Source organism: Bos grunniens, chromosome 21, assembly GCF_055505025.1.
Source record: "Bos grunniens cultivar Pamir isolate PY7600 chromosome 21, Bosgru_T2T1.0, whole genome shotgun sequence".
In the NCBI taxonomy this organism is placed as follows: Eukaryota; Metazoa; Chordata; class Mammalia; order Artiodactyla; family Bovidae; genus Bos; species Bos grunniens.
This window is the reverse complement of record NC_141185.1, coordinates 32,755,281-32,779,685: the sequence shown is the minus strand read 5'-3', so window position 1 is coordinate 32,779,685 and position 24,405 is coordinate 32,755,281. Positions and strand designations below refer to the sequence as shown.

General features: G+C 37.1%; 1 long non-coding RNA gene across 14 annotated transcripts in view; it reads left to right on the top strand.

Moving 5' to 3' along the window:
• Positions 1-24,405, top strand: part of LOC147349339 (uncharacterized) — a 415,290-nt gene that overhangs the window by 66,039 nt on the left and 324,846 nt on the right. For all 14 annotated transcript variants that reach the window (XR_015150380.1, XR_015150374.1, XR_015150381.1 and 11 more), the window contains exon 2: positions 23,105-23,269. This is a non-coding gene — a long non-coding RNA (uncharacterized LOC147349339). The remainder of the gene's footprint in view (positions 1-23,104; positions 23,270-24,405) is intronic.

Here is a 24,405-nt window from a genome sequence, read left to right as displayed (position 1 = left end):
ATAAATTTAAGTAAAATTTTGTCAGTGCCTCTCCCAATAAAAATGGGTATCTACCTTTTAACACTGAAAAAAATATGTGAAACTTACATATTACATAGTGGCCATACTGAAACCTATACTAAAATTAGTTCTAATATACAATGTAATGAATTATTTGGTAAGACATCGGGAAGGTCATAGTCGGTCTTACCAATTACTTGGTAAGACATTGGCAAGGATGGGTTAGAAAATTATGCAATACTCCCTCATTTCTTCTATTTAATTTTTTTTTGTTCTTTGTGAGGGTTTTCTTTTTGTATATTTTATATTTGCTTTGTATGATTTGTCTTGTAAAAGTAACTGAAGAAAATAAAAAATAAATGGGTGAACTTTTAAAATTAAATTATCAACTTTTGAAATTAGTGTATGACATTTTCCATACATCAAAACTTTTTTTTGGTATATGTCTGCATGTTGGTTTACGCATTCTATGTAGGTCAAATTCATAGAGATTTTTTTATGCTTCTGTTATTTATTTTATTGTGCTATTTTATTTAAACTTAGAACCCAGAATGTTCATTTCCAAATTGAGACAGTTTTTAAAGATATTTGCAGAAACCAACAGTGTTATTTAGTTTTTTTCTTTTCTTTTTTCCCTCTTATTTCTGCTTCTGGATCACTTGCATTACTAAACTAGTCAGGTTAAAATAGGAATACTGGGTTCAGTTGGCTTTTCTATAAAAAATTGCTGCAATGTACCAATAACTGTCCTGATTATACAAAGCTGGTTTTATCAAAATTCTTCATCTAATCCTGATATAATACTTGAGAAAAATCTTTATTTCCATGATAAAGATAATACTCATCATTTATGAACTCATGGCAGTTGATTCAATAAATTATCTGTGGAGTGTTTGCCATACACAGAGTTGTTCATTTGGTGTTGTTCATTTGTTCATGCAGCAATGAACAAAGCAAACCTGGTCCCTGCCTTTGTGGAACTTGCATTCTATCTATTCTAGTGAGAAAGCCAGATGTTTAGCAAGTAATTACTCAAGTACTCATTAAACTACAATTGTGACTTTAGATTAGCCTCATATCATGTCAAAGATCTGACCTATCAAGTAAGTGATATTTGTGTTGATCTCTGGAAGATAACTTGATGAATACTGTGGGTTGGGTTGTCCACATTCCACACTTCTTATACAGTGTTGTTTTTAATATTTATTTATTTGTTTATTTATTGAAAGAAAAGTTATGACCAACCTAGACAGTGTATTAAAAAGGCAGAGACATTATTTTGCCAACACAGGTCCATCTAGTCAAAGCTATGGTTTTTCCGGTAGTCATGTATGCATGTGAGAGTTGGACTATAAAGAAAGCTGGGGGCTGAAGAATTGATGCTTTTGAACTGTGGTGTTGGAGAAGACTGTTGAGAGTCCCTTGGACTGCAAGGAGATCCAACCAGTCCATCCTAAAGGAAATCAGTCCTGAAAATTCATTGGAAGGACTGATGCTGAAGCTGAAACTTCAATACTTTGGCCACCTGGTGTGAAGAACTGACTCGCTGGAAAAGACCCTGATGCTGGGCAAGATTGAAGGCAGAAGGGGATGACAGAGGATGAGATGGCTGGCTGGCATCACTGACTCAGTGGACATGAGTTTGAGTAAACTCTGGCAGTGGGTAACGGACAGGGAAGCCTGGTGTGCTGCAGTCCATGGGTCGCAAAGAGTGGGACACAACTGAACCATTGAACTGAACTGATTATTTGGCTGCTCCAGGTCTTAGTTGCGGCACGTTGGATCTTCAGTCTTTGTTGTCATATGCCAACTCTTAGTTGTAGCATGTGGGATCTAGTTCCCTGACAAGGGATGGAACCTGGGTCCCCTGCATTGAGGGCTTAGAATCAGGCACCACAGAGGTCCCAGATGTGGTTCTTTACTAAGTAGAAAAACAGAGAGCAGGTGATAATCCATGGACTTTTTTGGGTTTAAATGTGAATTAGTTCCACCCTTTAAATGGAGTCATAGAAGGTTTGGTAAGCTTATTGAGAGCCAAGAGTCATTCACAGTAGAGACAATAATTGCATTGGCTGGATTGAGGATTCTTGACACCTTAATTAGTTTAACAATGTGCTTAGTTGCTTAGCCAGGTCTGACTTTTTGTGGCTTCATGGACTGTAGCCTGCCAGGCTTATCTGTCCATGGAATTCTCCAGCAAAGAATACTGGAGTGAGTTGCCATTTCCTACTTCAGAGGATCTTCCTGACCCAGGGATCAAACCCATGTCTCTTGCATCTCCTGCATTGGCAGTGTATTCTTTACCACTGTGCCACCTGGGAAGACCTAATTAGTTTAAAGTAAAGTAAAAGTAAAAAGTTGCTCAGATGTGTCTCACTCTTTGCGACCCCGTGGACATAGCCTGTCAGGCTCCTCTGTCCATGGGACTCTCCAGGCAAGGATATAGTACTACTCTTAAGTTCTTCTTTCCGGGACTGGCCTCAAAGGCAGTAGTTTTCCTAATGGGTTGATTTTGTTTTGTTCAGAGAAAGTTTTCCTCTGTGGCCACATTTTGAAACTCCTATTCTTTCAATTTACTTTTGCTGATGCTTAATCTCTTCTTGATATAGGTACCTAGGGAGCTTCCTGTGATTAGCAATAAACCTTGGTAACTATAGTTTATTAATAAGGAGTCAGCTTGATAGATAGCATGTGAGACAGTGGAAAAAATAAGTACAAAGACTCAGAAACAACAACAGCAACAACAAAAAACACATCTTCTATTGGAAACAAATAAGCAATGCCTATGTGGCTGGAGGGCAGAGAGAGAAGTGAAGAGTACCATTCCAGGAGATGAATGAGGTGAGCTTGGATGTGATTGTCCAGGGTTGTATTTTGATCCTTATGTCAGGGGCACTGTCAGACGTAAAAGTTTTTAAACCTGGGAATAATATGTGTGCAAAGATCATTCTAGTACTTGTGTAAAAAGTGAATTTTCAGTTTTTAGAATACTGCTGGGACTTTGGTGGAGTTTATTTGAAAATAAACACTGAAGAAATAATGGCACGTGGACTAGCATGTTAGCAATAAAGGTTGAAGAAAATGTAGACTAAAGAGATAATTAAGATTTGAAGTTTCTAGGACTATAAGTTGAATAGCCATGGGGATTAAAGGGAAATGGGATTGAAAGATGATTTCAAGTTTCTAGTGAAAGCTAATGACTTTAATGGCAACATGAATCATTCAAGTACAAGAAGGATTAAAAACTCATATTTGAACATGTGGAATTTGACTTACCTGTGGGAAATTTTAAAAAGAGGATGAATTTTAAAACATTACTACATTTACATTGTGCAAAACAATGAGATAAATGATGAAAAACATAAATATAAATGTTATCTTAATTAGGTTATCAAATATTAATAAAAAGTGAGTCAAATACAAATCTTAAATTTCTAAATTCTATAATTTTAGGTAAAAATCTAGTAATAAACCAAAATTTAAAACCTATGAGTCAGATTGTCTGATTTTTAATATATTCCATAAAATAAGGTTTCTCAGAAAATAGTGAAGATTTACCCATCAGTTTTAGTCTAGAATGTTTGTGTCTTTAAAAAGGAAAAACATGGACAGAGTGTCTAAAGATTAAACAGAACAATATATGATGTTTTTAGGATTATAATTAAACAATAAGGGATACAAGTTCATTTGGATTAATAGCTAACTAAATAGAAAATGAAAAAAAGGCCATTTTTCATTCTAATCCCAAAGAAAGGTAATGCCAAAGAATGTTCAGACTACTGAACAATTGCAGTCATCTCACACGCCAGCAAAGTAATGCTCAAAAGTCTCCAAGCTAGGCCTCTACAGTAAGTGAACTGAGAACTTCCACATGTTCAAGATGTATTTAGAAAAGGCAGAGGAACCAGAGACCAAATTGCCAACATCCGCTGGATCATGGAAAAAGCAAGAAAATTCCAGAAAAACATCTACCTCTGCTTTATTGACTACACCAAAGCCTTTTACTATGTGGATCACAACAAACTGTGGAACATTCTTAAAGAGATGGGAATACCAGACCAGCTTCCCTGCCTCCTGAGAAATCTGTATGCAGATTAAGAAGCAACAGTTAGAACCCAACATGAAACAATGAACTGGTTCCAAATTGGGAAAGGAATGTGACAAGGCTGTATATTGTCACACTGTTTATTTAACTTACATGCAGAGTACATCATATGAAATGCCAGGCTAGATAAAGCACAAGCTGGAATCAGTATTTCTGGGAGAAATATCAATAACCTTGGATATGCAGATAACACCACCCTTATGGCAGGAAGTGAAAAAGAACTAAAGAGCCTCTTGGTGAAAGAGGGAAGTTAAAAAGCTGGCTTAAAACTCAACATTGAAAAAACAAGGATCATGGCATCCAGTCCCATCACTTCATGGCAAATAGATGGGGAAACAATGGCAACCCTGAGGGGCTTTATTTTGGGAGGCTTCACAATCACTGCAGATGGTGACTGCAGTCATGAAATTAAAAGACGCTTGCTCCTTGAAGAAAAGCTATGACCTACCTAGACAGCATATTAAAAACTTTCCAACAAAGGTCTGTCTAGTCAAATCTATGGTTTTCCAGTATTCATGTATGGATGTGATAGTTGGACCATAAAGAAAGCTGAGCATGGAAGAATTGATGCTTTGAGCTGTGCTGTTGAGAAGACTCTTTGAGAGTCCCTTGGACTGTAAGGAGATCAAGCCAATCCATCCTAAAGGAAATCAGTCCTGAATATTCATTGGAAGGACTGATGCTGAAGCTGAAACTCCAATACTTTGGCCACCTGATGTGAAGAACTGATTCCTTAGAAAAGACCCTGATGCTGGGAAAGATTGAAGGAGGGAAGAGAGGGGGATGACAGAGGATGAGATGGTTGGATGGCATCACCAACTCGATGGACATAAGTTTGAGTAAGCTCTAGGAGTTGGTGATGGACAGGGAAGCCTGATGTGCTGCAGTCCATGAGGTTACAAAGAGTCGGACATGACTCAGCAACTGAACTGAACTGAGATAGAAAATAGATATTCGGCTATTTTATTATAAATTGAAGTAATAGTCTATCATAAGAGCTAAAACTGAATCTTAGTACAAAAACATCTGATTAAGGTAAAAATTGAAGACTGTTAAAAGGAATGAAAGTAAAAATAAGTTAATTCTTAAAGGGACACAAAGATAATTTCTTTTATTAGTTTGCTCATATTTGACCTTTTTATGTCTTTTATTCTCTTGGCAGCACAATAAAATGCCTTGACATCCTCTGGTCTTAATAAGATGTATACATCAAAACCCACATTGCCAGTAATATTTTCCTCTTTCAGAATAAAATGTTTTAATCATAAAGGAATAATACAATAAGGGGAAATATGATCTTATATAGGATGTGATGACTCATTAATCCACATATCAATAATTTGTATAAATCAAGGTGAATGGATATAAACTATATAAAATAACAGGTTTAAGAGGATTTTCAGGAACTCACTTGGTTTCTAATGAATTTTTAATATGTGCAAATTTTAATAGAAGGAACATAGCAAAGGCATTTCAAAATTTATGTTAAGATACACTCAATTTAAATTAATTCATTGCACCACTGGAGCAGAAAACAGTTGGCTTTATGAATATTAGGAATATTGTCTGGGCAGTATCATATATGTTACATTTGACTTCTACATTGTGTAGCAGAATGGAAATAAAATGATTTCTGATCCTACATAAAATGATTAATTTTATATACAATGGCTGTTTTGATATAACTTTAAAGTGAAGCACTGCATTTTGTTTGATGACAACGTGTCATTTTGCTTTATGCTAAAATTCACTTGAAAGTAAAGAAATAATTGGGTATCTTAACATAAACATGAATTTAAAGTTGAGAAAAGTACTTTTTTTCTTAACAAATACTTAGACTCATAGAAAATTATAATTTGCAGAAATATTAGAGCCTTTCTGGTGCAGTGCCCTCACTTTGCAGATGTGGAAACTTACATCCTCAGAGGTAGATGGACTTTGAAATAGTGAGTTAAAAGTTTACTTTATCTAACCATCCATGTAAAGGATAAAACCTTCTTAAACTCAAGGTGAGTTTACTGATGGTACCTGATGTCTGTCAGTGACAAAAGATTCTATCACCTTTCAAAACGATCCCATGTCACAAGGGCGGTAGAGGGGCCACACCTTCTCAGATGCAGTTCGTGTTTGCATCTCTCTGAGTCCCCATGCATTTTACTGTTATTAATCAATTGGAGATGGTTTCTGACTTCATTTGCAAAATGAGAAAATAATTCTACATTTCTTTCAAAGCCCATGGTAGATGTGTAGGGTACCTTTACTCCAAGTAATAAAAAAAGAGAAAGAAGAAATATCCTAAAAGCAGGAGTTTAACGGAGAGTATGTTTAAGTACATTAATCCTTCTTAACACCAGGAGCTTCTATGGTACTACAAATATGGCTTTACTCTATTAAACAACTCAGTCATGCTTTACTAAAAACCTGTATCCTGGTTAATGAATCCATTTTACCTTCTTAAACATATTTTCCCTCTGTGTAAGGAAATGTCGTATTTATTTTAAATCCTTGATTTATGTGTAACACTATTGCTTTTAAAAAGCCAAGTTTCAGTAAGATATGTAGTAAATATACATTAGATGACACAGAACAACAAATAGAATCTTAAAAGGGAAATAGGTAGAAATTTTTAAAATGTATACGTACACATAATACAGTATAATATGCAATTATCATGCATAATAACACGAGTAGATAGATTTATCCTCATGAGATATTGTAAATTATTGGAAGAAATTATTAGCACTCATTTAATTAGATACTTTTGTAAACAATATAATATTTCAGTAAGTCTGAAAGGAGTGAAACGCTACTTCCATGTTCTAGGAATATAGGGTGACCATGATGTATTAGGGTGTTATAGGAGGCCCGAAATGAATGGTGAATGTTCACATATATACATATATACATGAGAGTGTATAGATCTGACTATATCATAATCGTGAAATCACAGATGTTTGGAGCTTTTAAGAAATTTAGAAACCAACTGTAGAAAGGTAAAAGAGACCTCTGAAGTTCTATGAAGCAAGAGTATATGGGTTTCTGCATTTCTAAGGAGAGTTTTCTTCAGATATTTAAGTGATGTGTATACAAGAGGACCAGAGGATCAGAGAATAGTTAAATATCTTGTTTTTTTTTGTTGTTGTTATTCATTTAGTATTTATTGAACATTTTTCTTTTCAAATACTGTGTTTTGTATATAAAATGATGACTAAGACATAGTCCTTTTTCTCAAATCATGTATTGATAAAGATTCAGGATACAAAGATGAAGAAAAGAAAATTTCCAGACAGGCATGGGTGCTCAGGTTCCCACAGGTGAGGGACAGACTTCTTTCTCTGGAAAAATGCAGTGCTGTCTCCACCAGGAGAGGCCTTGGCAGGATGCTGGAGGGCTCGGTCTGCCCGGTCTCGTCTCTGGGGCCAGGGCTGGGTTTCCCTCATGTATGGCAAGAGCCCTACACGTGCTGTGCTTTTTCTCCTTGGCACACAGTTCACAGCTCTTTGGCCAGTGGCAGCTGTGGAAATTTACACTCCTTTCATGCTAGAGGCTGTCATTGAGACAGATGTTCGACTAAACCACACTTTTTCCTGCTTTGCCCCTGTGGGTGACGCTCTCACGGTGACCTGGAATTCCCAGCCTTGATATGGAGGCCCTAAACAGTTAAATATCTTGTTTTATGCAGAGCAGATTTGAGGCTGAAAATAGTGAGTTGCTCATGTTAGTGTGTATAAGTATGTCTGTATGCATAAACAAATGGATGTTATTCATCTTTTGTCCAGAAGTCTTTTTGCATTTATTTATTAATTATAATCTACTTAAGGTTTTCTACATGTACAAAATTGCTACCTATGAAAGATGGTAGCATCTTTTCCCCCAATTTCTACTTTTTTTTTTCTTTTTCCTATATTATAATTCTTTTTTTAGTATTTCCCAAGACAGTGTTCATGGAGATTCTGGACGTTTTCATATCATTTATGGAAAATCTTTCCAAATTTCACCAACTAAATATAAAACTTGATATATGTATTTCTATAGTTATTCTTTTCAGTTAAAGCACCTTTTTAATTATAGTTGACTAAAAGTTTTTATAATATTAAATGTGTTGACTTTTATAATATGCCTTTTCTATATCTATTAAAATTATGTTTTTTTAATCCTATATAAAATTAATGTGCCAAATTGTTTGATTTATTGAATGTTAAATTAATCTTGTCCGTGGGGAGAATATGTACCAAGTCATACTATATTATCCTCTTCATATGCACCTGGAATTAATTTGTTTATACTTTGTTTTATAATTTCCTTGCATATTCACCATAGTGATTAAACTGTGGTTTTTCTTTATTGTAATGAACTTGTGAATTTTGTTTGTCATTGTTATCCTCACTTCATAACTAGCAAATATTCCACATTTTTTGATATTATAGTATAACGTATGTGATTTTTCTTATCTCTTTAATACTTTCATAAAATAATTGGAAAAAACATCTGTGGTTAAAAAGACTTTGGTAGAGACATTTGTGGCTAAGATAGACTCTGTAGGAATATTTTAAATTATTTACAAATATAATTTTACACTAAATTCAGTTCAGTCGCTCAGTTGTGTCTAACTCTTTGCAATCCCATGGACTGCAGTGCATCAGGCTTCCCTGATCATTACCCACTCCTGGAGCTTGCTTAAACTCAGGTCCATCAAGTTGGTGATGCCATCCAACCATCTCATCCTCTGTCGTCCCCTTCTCCTCCTGCCTTCAACCTTTCCCAGCACCAGAGTCTTTTCCATTGAGTCAGTTCTTAGCATCAGGTGACCAAAGTATTAGAGTTTCAGCTTCAGCATCAGTCCATCCAATGAATATTCAGGACTGATTACCTTTAGAAAATTTTATACTAAATACAGAATTATTCAGATTGCATCTTTAAGCAATTTTAGATTTTCCTAGTACATTTTCTAATTTTATGAAAATGTTAGTATCATATTAACTTTAATGTCCTGGTGCACACAAGGGTTTTGTTTGTGCCCTCTGAGCATCTCTGATGGGTATGAAGTTTGATTCTAAACACAATTTGAGCAAAATAATACTCACAATTGTCCAAGCTCGGCTTCAACAGTATGTAAACCAAGAAGTTCCAGATGTTCAGGCTGGATTTAGAAAAGGCAGAAGAACCATAAATCAAATTACCAACATCTGTTGGATCACAGAAAAAGCAAGAGAATTCCAGATAAACACGTACTTCAGCTTCATTGACAATGCTAAAGCCTTTGACTGTGTGGATCACAAAAAAATTGTGGAAAATTCTTAAAGAGATGGGAATACCAGACCACCTTCCCTGCCTCCTGAAAAACCTGTATGCAGGTCAAGAAGCAACAGTTAGAACTGCGCATGCAACATCAGATTAGTTCCAAATTAGGAAAGGAGTATATCAAGGCTGTATATTGTCACTCTGCTTATTTAACTTATATGTAGAGTACATCATGTGAAACGCTAGGATGGATGAAGCCCAAGCTGAGTCAAGATTGCCAGATAACCTCAGATATGCAGATGACACTACTCTTATGGCAGAAAGCAAAGAGGAAATAAAGAGCCTCTTGATGAAGATGAAAGAGAAGAGTGAAAAGGCTGGCTTATACACAATGGAATATTAGTCAGCTATAAGAAAGAACACATTTGAGTCAGTCCTCATGAGGTGGATGAAACTGGAGCCTGTTATACAGAGTGAAGTAAGTCAGAAACATCAATACAGTATATTAACGCATATATATGGAATTTAGAAAGACAGTAATGACAACCCTATATGCAAGACAAGAAAAGAGACACGGATGTAAAGAACAGACTTTTGGACTCTGTGGGAGAAGGCGAGGTTGGGATGATTTGAGAGAATAGCATTGAAACATGTATATTACCATATGTAAAATAGGTGACCAGTGTAAGTTCCATGCAAGAAGCAGGGCAATCAAAGCCGGTGCTCTGGAATAACCCAGAGTGATGGGGTGGGGAGGGAGGTGGGAAGGGGTTCAGGATCGGGGTGGGGTAACTTGTACACCTCTGGCTGATTCATGTCTGTGTATGGCAAAACCACCACAGTATTGTAAAGTAATTAGCCTCCAATTAAAACAATTAATTAATTTTTAAAAATTCAAAAACAAAGGTCATGGCATCCAGTCCCATCACTTCATAACAAATAGATGGGGAAACAATGACAAACAATTTTCTTGGGCTCCAAGATTACTGCAAATGGTGACTGCAGCCATGATATTAAAAGACTCTTCCTCCTTGGAAGAAAAGCTAAGACAAACCTAAACAGCATAAAAATAGAGTTATTACTTTGCCAACAAATGTCTAGTTAGTGCTATAATTTTTCCAGTATCATGTATGGATATGAGAGCTGGACCATAAAGAAGGCTGAGTGCTGAAAAATCGATCCCTTTGAACTGTGGTGTTGGAGAAGACTCTTGAGAGTCCCTTGGACTCCAGGGAGATCAAACCAGTCAGTCCTAAAGGAAATCACTCCTGAATATTCATTCGAAGGACTGAAGCTGAAGCTTTAATAGTTTGGCCACTGATGCGAAGAGCCAACTCAATAGAAAAGACCCTGATACTGGAAAAGATTGAAGGTGGGAGGAGAAGGGGATGACAGAGAATGAGGTAGTTGGATGGCATCACAGACTCAATGGATATGAGTTCCAGCAAACTTTCGGAGATCGTGATGGACAGGGAAGCCTGGTGTGCTGCAGTCCATGCCATCACAAAAAGTTAGATACGACTGAGCATCAGCTTTGTATAGGCTATATCATGTTTCTTCTTTATTCCTGATATTAGAAATTTGTGCCTCCTCTTCCTCTCACCCTTTAAAAAAATCAGACTTCTAAAGAGTTTATTTGTTGTATTAATATTTTCATCAAACAAAATTTTGGTTTGATGTTGTTTACAGTAAATTTTTTCCTTTACTAACTCCAACTTTGTGTTAACTTCTTTCTATATTTTGGCTTTAATATGTCATCCTAGTCTAATTTCCTGAAGTATCATTTATTTCATCTTTTCATTTTTTGCTATTGTGTGCTTTTAAGGCTGTACAGTATTACTATAATAACTTTGATATAATCAATAAGTTTTAATATATACTTTTTTATTATTCTTTACATAATGTCTTATAACTACCAATGAAAAGTTTTTTTCATCCAAGGATTATTTTAATATATATTGCTAACATCCTTTCTTTTGGAGATTATCTAATTTTCTTCTTCTTGGTGTTTCAGTTTATACTGAAGCTTTTAGAGATCTAATTTGTGGCTTCTATATAGTCAATTTTTCATGCACATTTTGAAACAATGAGCATTGTTTTTTCTTGATTATGCAGATTTAGGTATATTGAATAGGTCAAGCTTGATAATTGCATTGTTCAGTTTTTCTTTATATTTTTATATTTTTGTTTGCATGTACTAACAGTTATTGTGAAAATAATTTAAAAATTTCTTACTGTAATTCAGATTTGGATATTTTCATATTTTACAGTTTTAAATTCTTATAATTTGAATATATATTATTTATAAATTCCTATTTTCTAATGGTCATAAATTCCTCTTAATTTCTAATTTTAACCTATTTATCAAATAAAATTGCCTTTTAAAAATTACCTTCTTTAGTTTACTGTACTTACAATGTATATTTTATCCTTACATTTTAATTTATCGTTTCTTACACTAAAAGTGTGATTTTTAGTAAGCACTATATAAATTGATGTTTCTTTGTTTTCTTTCAAGTATAGTTGATTTACAATACTAGTTATAGAACTATAGCATGGTGATTCAATAGGCTTCCCTGATAGCACAGTTGGTAAAGAATCTGCCTGCAATGCCACAGACCTCCATTCAATTCCTGGGTTGGGAAGATCTGCTGGAGAAGAGATAGGTGACTCACTCCAGTATTCTTGGGCTTCCCTTGTGGCACAGCTGGTAAAGAATCTGCCTGCAATGTGGGAGACCTGGGTTCGATAACTAGGTTGGAAAGATGCTATGGAAAAGGGAAAGGCTATCCACTCCAGTATTCTGGCCTAGAGAATTCCATGGACTGTATATATAGTTCATGGGGTCGCAAGAGGAGGACACAACTGAGTGACTTTCACTTCACTTCACATAGTGATTCAGTATGTTTATAGTTTCAGTTCAGTTCAGTTCAGTCACTCAGTCGTGTCCAAATGTTTGTGACCACATGGACTGCAGCATGCTAGGCCTCCTTGTCCATCACCAACTTCCAGAGTTTGCTCAAACTCATGTCCATTGATTTAGTGATGCTATCCAACCATCTCATCCTCTGTCATCCCCTTCTCCTCCCACCTTCAATCTTTCCCAGCATCAGGGTCTTTTCTAATGAGTCAGTTCTTCACGCCATGTGGCCAAAGTATTGGAGTTTCTGCTTCATCATCAGTCCCTCCAATAAATATTCAGGACTGATTTCCTTTAGGATGGATTGTTTGGATCTCCTTGCAGTCCAAGGGACTCTCAAGAGTCTTCTCTAACACCACAGTTCAAAAGCATCAATTCTTCAGTGCTCAGCTTTCTTTATAGTCCAACTCTCACATCCATACATGACCGCTGGAAAAACCATAGCTTTGATTGGACAGACCTTTGTTGGCAAAGTAATATCTCTGCTTTTTAATAAGCTCTCTGTGTTGGTCATACCTTTTCTTTCAAGAAACAAGTGTCTTTTAATTTCATGGCTGCAGTCACCATCTGCAGTGATTTTGCAGCCCAGAAAAATAAAGTCTGTCATGTTTCCACTGTTTCCCCATCTATTTGCCATGAAGTGATGAGACTGGATGCCATGATCTTAGTTTTCAGAATGTTGAGTTTCAAGTCAATCTTTTCACTCTTCTCTTTGACATTCATGAAGAGGCTCCTTAGTTCTTCTTTGCTTTCTGCCATAAGGGTGCTATCATCTGCATATCTGAGGTTATTGATATTTCCCCAGGGAATCTGGATTCCAGCTTGTACTTCACCCAACCCAGAGTTTCTCATCATGTACTCTGCATATAAGTTAAATAAACAGGGTGACAATATACAGCCTTGACGTACGCCTTTCCTGATTTGGAACCAGTCAGTTGTACCATGTCCAGTTCCAACTGTTGCTTCTTGACCTGCATACAGATTTCTCAGGAGGCAGGTCAAGTGGTTTGGTATTCCCATCTCTTGAAGAATTCTCCACAATGTGCTGTGATCCACACAGTCGGCTTTAGCATAATCATGCAGCAGAAGTAGATGTTTTTCTGGAACTCTCTTGCTTTTTTGATGATCCAGCAAATGTTGGCAGTTTGATCTATTGTTCCTCTGCCTTTTCTAAATCCACCTTGAACATCTGGAAGTTCATGGTTCATGTACTGTTGAAGCCCATCTTGAATTTTGAGCATTACCTTGTTAACATGTGAGAGGAGTGCAATTATACAGTAGTTTAATGATTTGTTGGCATTGCCTTTCTTTGGGATTGGAATGAACACCAGCCTTTTCCAGTCCTGTGGCCACTGCTGAGTTTTCCATATTTGCAGACATATTGAGTGCAGCACTTTCAAAGCATTTTCTTCAAGAATTTGAAATAGCTCAACTGGAATTCTGTCACCTCCACTAGCTTTGTTTGTAGTGATGCTTCCTAAGGCCCACTTGACTTCATATTCCAGGATGTCTGACTCTAGGTGAGTGATCACACCTTCATGATTATCTGGGTTGTGAAGATCTATTTTATTGTTCTTCTGTGTATTCTTGCCACCTCTTCTTAATTTCTGCTTCTCTTATGTCCATACCATTTCTGTCCTTTATTGTGCCCATCTTTGGATGAAAGTTTCCCTTGGTATCTTTAATTTTCTTGATGAGATCTCTAGTCTTTCCGTTCTATTGTTTTCCTCCATTTCTTTGCACTGATCACTGAGGAAGACTTCCTTGTCTCTCCTTGCTGTTCTTTGGAACTCTGCATTCAAATGGGTATGTCTTTCCTTTTCTCCTTTGCCTTTCACTTCTCTTCTTTTCACAACTATTGTAAGGCTTCTTCAGACAACCATTTTGCCTTTTTGCATTTCTTTTTCTTGGAAATGGTCTTGATCACTGCCTCCTGTACATTGTTACGAACATACGTCCATAGTTCTTCAGGCACTCTATCAGATCTAATCCTTTGAATCTATTTGTCATTTCCACTGTATAATCATAAGGGATTTGATTTAGGTCATACCTGAATGGTCTAGTGGTTTTCCCTCCTTTCTTCAATTTAAGTCTGAATTTGGCAATAAGGAGTTCATGATCTGAGCCACAGTCAGCTCCCAGTCTTGTTTTTGCTGACTGTATAGAGCTTCTCCATCTTTGGCTGCAAAGAATATAATCAGTCTGACTTTGGTGTTGACCATCTGGTGATGTCCATGTGTAGAACTTCTCTTATGTTGTCGAAGAGGGTGTTTGCTATGACCAGTGCGTTCTCTTGGCAAAACTCTGTTAGCCTTTGACCTGCTTCATTCTGTACCCCACGGCCTAATTTTCCTGTTACTCCAGGTATTTCTTGACTTCCTACTTTTGCATTCCAGTCCCCTATAATGAAAAGGACATATTTTCTGGGTGTTAGTTCTAGAAGGTCTTGTAGGTCTTCATAGGACCATTCAAATTCAGCTTCTTCAGCATTACTGGTCAGGGCATAGACTTGGATTGCTGTGACATTGAATGGTTTGCCTTGGAAAACAGAGATCATTCTGTCATTTTTGAGATTTTTTGAGATTTATAGTTTATATTCTATTAAATGTTATTACAAAATAATTGCTATCATTCCCTGTGCTATACAGTGTACCCTTGTTGGTTATCAACTTTATTTCTAGTAGGTTCTATCTCTTAATCCTGTCTGTCTAACATATACCTTCCACTTTCTTCTTACCACTGGTTACCACTGATTATTTTCTATATCTTTATGTTTCTATTTTGCTATATGCCTTTGTTTGTATTATTATTTACATTCCACCTATAAGCAATATTATTCAGTATCTGACTTTCTGAGACTGATTTCACTAAATAATAATCACTAGGTAAATCCATGTAGCTGCAAATGGCAGAATTTCATCTTTTTATGGCTGAGTAGTATTTCATTGTGCATATATACCACTTCTTCTATATCCATTTCTGTTTATGTAGGTTGCTTCTTTCTTTTGGCTCTTTTAAATAGTTCACAGTTCAGAGAATTCAGGAGGAAATCAGAAATTCTGCAGTGAACAATGCAAATAAATAGAGGAAAATAATAGGATGGAAAAGACTAGAGATATCTTCAAGAAAGTTGGAGATATCAGGAGAATATTTCATTCAAAGATGGGCATAATAAAGGATAGAAACAGCAAAGACCTAAAAGAAGCAGAAGATTAAGGAGAAGCAGCAAGAATACACAGAAGAACTGTACGAAAAAATATCTTAATAACCTGGATAACCACAATGGTTTGGTCACTCACCTAGAGCCAGACATCCTGGAGTGTGAAGTCAAATGGGTCTCAGGAAGCATTGCTATGAAGCTGGTGGAGGTGATAGAATTCCAGCTGAGCATTTCAAATCCTAAAAGATGATGCTGTCAAAATGCTGCATTCAATATGTCAGAAAATTTGGAAATCTCAGCAATGACCACAGGACTAGAAAAGGTCAATTTTCATTCCAATCCCAAAGAAACCAATGCAAAGAGAGTTGAAACTACCACACAGTTGTGCTAATTTCACATGCTAGCAAGGTAATGCTCAAAATCCTTCAAGCTAGGCTTCAGCAGTACATGCACTAAGAGCTTCCAGATGTACAAGCTGGATTTAAAACAAAAGAGGGACCAGAGATCAAGTTGCTAACACATGTTGGATCATAGAGAAAGCAAGGGGATTTCAGGAAAAAAACATCTGTTTCTGCTTCATTGACTACACTAAAGCCTTTGATTGTGTGGATCACAAAAAAATGTGGAAAATTCTCAAATAAATGGGAATACCAGACCACATTCCCGGCCTCCTAAGAAACCTGTATACAGATCAAGAAGCAATGGTTAGAACTGGACATAGAACAATGGGCTGGTTCAATACTGGGAAAGGACTATGTCAAGGCTGTATATTGTCACTTTGCTTGTTAAACTTTTGTGCAGAGTACATCATGTGAAATGCCAGGCTGGATGAATCCCAAGCTAGAATCAAGATTGCTGGGAGAAATATCAACAACCTCAGATATGCAGATGACACCACCCTTAATATGGCAGAAAGCAAAGAGGAACTGAAGAGTCTCTTGATAAGGATGAAAGAGGAGAATGAAAAAGCTGGCTTAAAACCCAACATTAAAAAAGCTAAGATATGGCATCCCATCACTAAGGTCCCATCACATCATGGCAAATAGATGGGGGAAAAAATGGAAACAGTAACAGATTTTATTTTGGGGGGCTCTAAAATTTCTGCAGACAGTGACTACAGCCACAAAATTAAAAGACGCTTGCTCCTTGGAATGAAAGCTATGACAAACCTAGACAGCCTATTAAAAAACAGAGACATCACTTTGCTTTGAGTGAATTTCAGGAAATGGTGAAGGACAGGGAATTCTGGTGTGCTGCAGTCCATGGGATCACAAAGAGTCAGCCACTGTGTATGATGTCATTGGTATTTTGATAGGGATTGCATTAAATCTGTAGGTGTGTGAGTAGTACAGTCATTTTAACAGTAATATTGAGAACACAAGATATCTTTCCATTTTTGTATCATCTTCAGTTTCCTTTGTGAATATTTTATAGATTTTACAGCATAGGTGTTTTGTCTCAAGTTTATTGCTAGGTATTTTTAGATATGATTTTAAATGAGTTTTTTTTTTTTTAAACTTTGTCTTTTTGGTAATTTAGTATTAGTGTATAGAACTGCAACAGATTTCTGTATATTAATCTTGTATCCTGCAACTTTGTTGAATTCATTTGTTAGTTATAAAGAGTTTTGGGGTAGACTTCAAGGATTTTTATATGAAGTATCATGTCATCTGGAAATAGGACAGGTTTACTTCTTCCCTTCCAATTTGGAGGCCTTTTATTTCATTTTCTTGTCTGACTGAGGTGCGTATTATTTCCAGTACTGTATTAAATAGAAGTGGCAGAAGTGGGCATCCTTGTCTTTTTCCTGAATTTAGAGTACATGCTTTTAGCTTTTCACCATTGAGTATGATGTTAACTATGAGTTTATTGTAAATAGTCCTTACCGTATTGTGATATGTCCCATCCATGCACACGTTAAGAGGCTTGGTTTTTGTTTTTATCATGAACAGGTATTGAATTTTGTCAGTGGTTTTCCTGCATCTGTTCAGATGATCTTGTGATTTTTATCCTTCATTTTGTTCATGTGGTGTATCACACTGATTTGTGAGTGTTGAGTAATTGTGTCCCTGGAATAAATCCCACTTGATGATTGTGTATGATCCTTTTTCTATATTATGGATTGAGTCAGTTTGCTAATATTTTATTTAGGATGTTTACATCTATATTCATTAAAGATATTGGCCTGCAGTTTTATTTATTTGTAATGCTTTGGTTTTCATGTCAGGGTATTGATGGCCTAATACAATTAATTTGAGTATGTTCTATCCTCTCCTGGTTTTTGGAGTATTTTGAAAAGGATAGTTATTAGTACTTATTTTATATCTTCTGTAGAATTCCTCTGTGAAGGCATCTGATCCTGGACTTGTGTTTGTTGGGAAGTTATTTTTGTTTAATTTATTACAAATTTAATTTCACTGCTATTAGTCATTCTGTTCAAATTGTCTGTTTCTTCTTGATTCAGTATTGTCAGCTTGTATGTTCTAGAAATTTGTTCATTGCTTCTAGATTGTCTGATTTGTTAGGATGTAACTTCATAGTATTCACTTATGATTTCTTATATCTCTGTAGTATCAGTTGCTATTTCTTCTCTTTTATTCCTTATTTTATTTGAATCCTTTTTTTTATTGGTAAGCCTAACTAAAGGTTTATCAATTTTATTTATGTTTTAAAAAATCTAGCACTTAGTTTCATTGATCTTTCCTATTGTTTTATCTCTATTTCCCCTCTGATTTTTGTTCCTTTCATCTGCTGACGTTAGGATATGTTTGTTCTTCTTTTCCTAATTCCTCTAGGACATAATTTCAGTTCAGTCAAGCCACTCAGTTGCATCTGACTCTTTGCGACCCCATGGACTGCAGCACGCTGGGCCTAACTGTCCATCACCAACTCCCAGAGTTTACTCAAACTCATGTCCATTGAGTCCGTGATGCCATCCGACCATCTCATCCTCTGCTGTTCCCTTCTCCTCCCACCTTCAATCTTTCTCAGCATCAGGGTCTTTTCAAATGAGTCATCTCTTCATATCAGGTGGCTAAAGAATTGGAGTTTCAGCTTCAGCATCAGTCCTTCCAATGAATATTCAGGACTGATTTCCTTTAGGATGGACTGGTTGGATCTCCTTGCTCAAGAGTCTTCTCCAACTCCCCAATTCAAAAGCATCAATTCTTCTGTGCTCAGCTTTCTTTACAGTCGAGCTCTCACATCCATACATGACCACTGGAAAAACCATAGCCTTGACTAGACATACCTTTTTTAGCAAAGTAAAGTCTCTCTTCCTCAGTATGCTGTCTATATTGGTCATAGCATTTCTTCCAAGGAGCAAGCATCTTTTAATTTCATGGCTGCAGTCACCGTCTGCAGTGATTTTGGAGCCCAGAAAAATAAAGTCAGCCAATGTTTCCACTGTTTCCCCATCTATTTGCCATGAAGTGATGAGACCAGATGCCACTATCGTAGTTTTCTAAATGTTGATTTTTAAGCTAACTTTTTCACTCTCCTCTTTCACTTTCATCAAGAGGCTTTTTAGTACTTCTTTACTTTCTGCCATTAAGGGTGGTGTCATCTGCATACCTGAGGTTATTGATATTTCTCCCAGCAATCTTGATTCCAGCTTGTGCTTCATCTAGCCCAGATGTTATGTACACTGCATATAAGTTAAATAAGCAGGGTGGCAATATACAGCCTTGATGTACCCCTTTTCCTATTTAGAAAATAAGAATGTCCAACTGGTCTGTTGTATCATTTAAAACTGCTTTTACCTTAATTGATTTTCTGTCTGGATGATCTGTCCATTGCTGTAAGTGGGCTGTTAAAACCCCCTACTACTATTGTCAACTTCTCCCTTTCTGTTTGTTAATATTCACTTTATATATTTAGATGCTCCTATATTGGGTACCGGAGAAGGCAATGGCACCCCACTCCAGTACTCTTGCTTGGAAAATCCCATGGACGGAGGAGCCTGTTAGGCTGCAATCGATGGGGTCACTAAGAGTCGGACACGACTGAGCAACTTCACTTTAACTTTTCACTTTCATGCATTGGAGAAGGAAATGGCAACCCACTCCAGTATTCTTGCCTGGAGAATCCCAGGGACGGGGGAGCCTGGTGGGCTGCCATCTATGGGGTCGCACAGAGTCGGACACGACTGAAGTGACTTAGCATAGCATATTGGGTACACCCAACATACTATGCATATATATTAACAATATAATATCCTCCCCATATATTGGGCTCTCTCTCATTGTATAATGCCCTTCTTTGTCTTTATTTTTTTATTTTAAATTTATTTATTTTGATTAGAGGCTAATTACTTTACAATATTGTATTGGTTTTGCCATACATCAACATGAATCTGCCACGGGTGTACACGTGTTCCCCATCCTGAACCTATTTTGTCTTTTATGACTGTTAACCCTACTTTCATGTTTACCTTTGCATGGATTGTCTTCTTCCCTCCTTTTACTTTCAGTCTTTGTGTGTCTTTAGCACTGAAGGGAGTCTCTTATAAGAAGCATATAGAAGTTTTTTTTTTTTTTTTTTAATCCAAACTCCCACCCTTCCATGCTCTTTGGTCAGAACATCTTGTCCATTGACATTTAATAATTGATAATTATTTACTTATTACCACTTTATTACTTGTTTTCTAGTTTTTATGTATGTCTTTCCTGTTCATTTCTTCTTTTTTGTTTCTTCTGTGGTTTGATTCTGTAAAAGTATGCTTGTGAGCCTTTTTTCCTTTTTCGTTTTTGTGAATCTATTAAAGATCTTTGATTAGTAGATACTTTGGGGTTCAGTATGTTCACCTATAATATATCTACTTGTTTTAAACTGGTCATTTAAGTTCAAATCGGAGGAGGCAATGGCACCCCACTCCAGTACTCTTGCCTGGAAAATCCCATGGACAGAGGAGCCTGGTAGACTGCAGTCCATGGGGTCGCTAAGAGTCAGACATGACTGAGCGACTTCACTCTCACTTTTCATTTTCATGCATTGGAGAAGGAAATGGCAACCCACTCCAGTGTTCTTGCCTGGAGAATCCCAGGGACAGGGGAGCAGCCTGGTGGGCTGCCGTCTATGGGGTCGAACAGAGTCGGACATGACTGAAGCGACTTAGCAGCAGCAGCAAGTTCAAATGCATTCTAAAATATTATATATTTTTTAATTTTCTTCCCCCAGATTCTGTTTTTGATGTAATATTTTACATCTTCATGGTTATCCTTTTACTGTTTATTTTAGTTAGTAGTTGCTTTTACAGTTTTCTTTAAGTCTTTATGCTGGCTTATTTAAATGACCTTCAATCTCTAATATAGCCTTTCCTATTGGAATTTTCCCTTTCCTATACATTCTTGATTCTTTTCCATTTAGCAAAGTACCTTCAATATTTCTTTTAGAGTAGGTGTATTGTTGCTGAGTTCTTCTAGTTTTTGCTTGTCTGATGAACTATTTATGTCTCTTCTTACTCTAATTGACAATTCTGCTGAGTGTCCTAGGTTGCATATTTTTTCCTTCCAGGACTTTAAGTAGATACTTCCACTCCCTTCTGATCTGTAAAGTTTCTGCAGAGAAATCAGTTGGTGACCTTATAATGTGCATGTATGCTCAATTGCTTCAATTGGGTCTTACTCTTTGGCCCTGTGGACTGTAGCCCACTGGGTTCATCTGTCCATGGGATTTTTCTGGCAAGAATATTGTAGTGGGTTGCCATGCTCTCCTTCAGGGGATCTTCCTGACCCAGAGATTGAACCCATGTCTCCTGAGTCACCTACACTGCAGGTGAATTCTTTACCACTGAGCCACCAGGCTAGCCCAGCCTTATAGGGGTCCCCTTCTATATGACTTTTTGTTTCTCTCTTGCTGCCTGTAAAATTCTCTATCTTTAACCTTTGTCATTTTAACTATATGTCTTGGTGTGAGTTTCTTTGGGTTCATCTTGTTTTGTACTCTGTGCTTGTGTATCAGGATATCCATTTCTTCCTTCAGGTTTTGGAAGTTCAGCCAGAGTTTCCTCATGTTTTCAATTCCCTTCTCTCTCTCTCTTCTTGTTCTAGGACTACTATACGTGAATTTATTCAAGCTTACTCTTATCTGATAGATGTCTTAGACTGTTCTCTTTTTTTTAACTTGCTTTTATTTTTGAAAAGAAAAAATGTTCTGATGGGACATTTCCATTATTTTATCTTTCAGTCACTTACTGCGTTCTATTTCACTTAATGTGCTCTTCATTCCTTGTATTGTGTTTTTTATTTCCACTGTTGAATTATTAATTTCTGATTGGTTCTTTTTAAATATTTTTTCTATTTGCTTATTAATGTGTTCATTGTGTGCATCAGTTTTTTCCCCCAATTCAGTTATTTTCTTTTAACCAATACTTTGAATTCTTTATCTGGAAACCTGTTTATTTCTGTTTCATTAATTTTTAGAGATTTTATCTTGCTTTCGATTGAAAGTCATTCCTCTGCCTTTTCATTTTTGCTTTACTTTCTCTGCTTTTATGAATTTGGGTGAAACATTGACCTCTTGTGATCTCAAAAGGGTGACCTTATGTGGGAGTTTCCTTATATATACTTCGTGTTCCTAAAGCCTTTGGAGGAAAAACTAGATTTGACATGGGTGCAATTTACGTCTTTCCTGAGAGCGTGCTGGCAGCTCTCACCTTGTTAAGGGATAGAACTGGAGATGGAGGTCTTAGAGCTGATGTTTGGTGTGAGGCTGGACTGGTCAGTGGCCATCACTGCCCTTTGGAAAGTGGGGTCTGACCCCAAGTTGCTCGAGCAGAAACCCTGAGGATCAGACCCAAGCTGGCTCTGTTCCTTTAAGTGTATGTTTTCTTTTTGTCCCCACACAAGGATCTTTGCTAGAAAGAGGGGGATTGCTGATGTAAGTGAGGTTTGTATGGGCTCTTGTCTTGTGTCCCCTGCAGACAGTTCTAATGAACTGAATGTGCAGGCATCCACACCTCTGCACAGATGCAACCTCTATTGTAAGTCCCTTTTGTTCTTCACAGAACTACCTCCAGCCTCTGCTGCCCCCATCCTGGTGTGAGACCTCTGCAGTACAGGTGGTGGTGCCCACTCTGTGAGTTGTGGTGGAGTGGCCAGTATCAGAAATCTTGGCTGCTTCTGAGAAGTTGTTACTTGAAAACTGCATTTGTTTTTTGTTGATTATCAAGCCAAGAGACACAACCAAGCCAAAGACTGGGAGAAGAAAGAATTTATTACTTGCAGTGAATAAGGAGAACACTGAGGATCTTTCCCAAGGCAGTTTCTCTCCAAACAGCACAATCCAGGAAATTTTAATCTAAGACTGTATTCATGAAGTTGCTTGGGTGGTTGACAGTCTAAGCTTTAGCAGACTGAAGTCACAAGGGTCAGAAAAAGGTCAACAACATCCCTTAGGTTCTCATTGATCTGGTGATTGAGTACGTCAGGCTAATCTTTACCACTGAAAGAGATCTGGGAGTTTTACAAATGATATTTTTATCTTTGCTATTGTGATTTCTCTTTCCTGACAATGGTAATTTCTTTCTCTCTCTCTCTCTTTTTTTTTTGTTCCCTTAAAATCATGCATTATCAAGACCTATTCAAAGGCAAGCTCTCTTGCCAGGCTTAGATCACAAAATAACATAGGCCCAAAATGGCTTCTCTTAAGAAAGTCACACATGATTTTCTTTCTACAGGGACCTCCTACCCTATTGGCTGACGGCTGCTTACATAAGGGCCGATGATGGCTGCTTACTCGCCCACCAGATCTGCCTTGGAACTGGATCTCCTCTTTGTCTCACAGTGAGGTGTTTTTTTCCAGTCTTGACTGCCCCATATCCAGAGCTGCACTGTGACACAGAGTGAGTAGGTTTAAAGCATTGGTCGGCTTGGACTGGGGCACAGATCGGGAGGCAGTTATAGGAAACCCTGCAACCACTAGAGGAGATCTCTGTCCACCTTGCCTTGGGGGCAAGTCTGTGTGTATACTCCTCACGAGTAGAATCTAGACTTCTCCTTCTATTAGTCCCAGTGATCCTCCAACCAGTCAAGAGGAATCCTGTGTCTCCCCTAAGTAGAACTCAGTGATTGCAATGTGCAGTCTTTGGATTGAATTGCTCACTTCCCAGGGAGGTGATCATCCCTGTAATCTCCCTTTTCCTCTGAGTTCCCCCTCAGGGGACTGTCCCTGATGTCTTTCATCCCTTACCAAGATGTGTTATAGCCTTGGTTGTGCAGGGGTCCTTCTGCAGGTTTGTGAGAATTGTTCAACATATAGATGTATTTTTGATGTGTTCAGGCAGGGAGGTGAGATCTGTGTCATTACTTTGCCAACTTGATCTGTGACCTACAGGTATTGGTATTTTCTAACTCACTCTACAAGTTTTACCTAAACATTTAGCTTACGTTTTGTAAAAATTCCCACTGAAGAGACACTACTGATGCCACCCCATTGGTATCCTTAGGCTTCTGTCATCTATCATCCTTTGAAGATAAGTCTGAGATAGGATACTCTGTTCACACAAAGATCTTGCTAATGGTATTAGTGCATACAGTGGTAGTGAACCCATATATGATAATATGCATCCTTAACTTATAATAATGTAATGATACCATTTATCAGATGGCCTTGGAACATTTTAGGACTTCCTTGGTGGTTCACTGGTAAAGAATCCTCCTGCCAATGCAGGAAACGTAGGTTCAGATAACCTGGAGAAGGAAATGGCAACCCACTCCAGTATTCTTGCCTGGGAAATCCCATGCACAAAGGAGCCTGGTAGGCTACAGTCCATGGGGTTGCAGAGTCAGACACAACTTAGTGACTAAACAACAACAACATGCATATAATTTAAACATATATGGATTAAATTATGCATATATTTTAAACATTATTATATTTGTTATTTATAGTATTCTTTTCTTCGCTGTATTCACTTGCTGCATTTCTGTACTTTGGGACCATTGCTCTTTTGTGTGAAGATGTTGATTTAGTATTTGT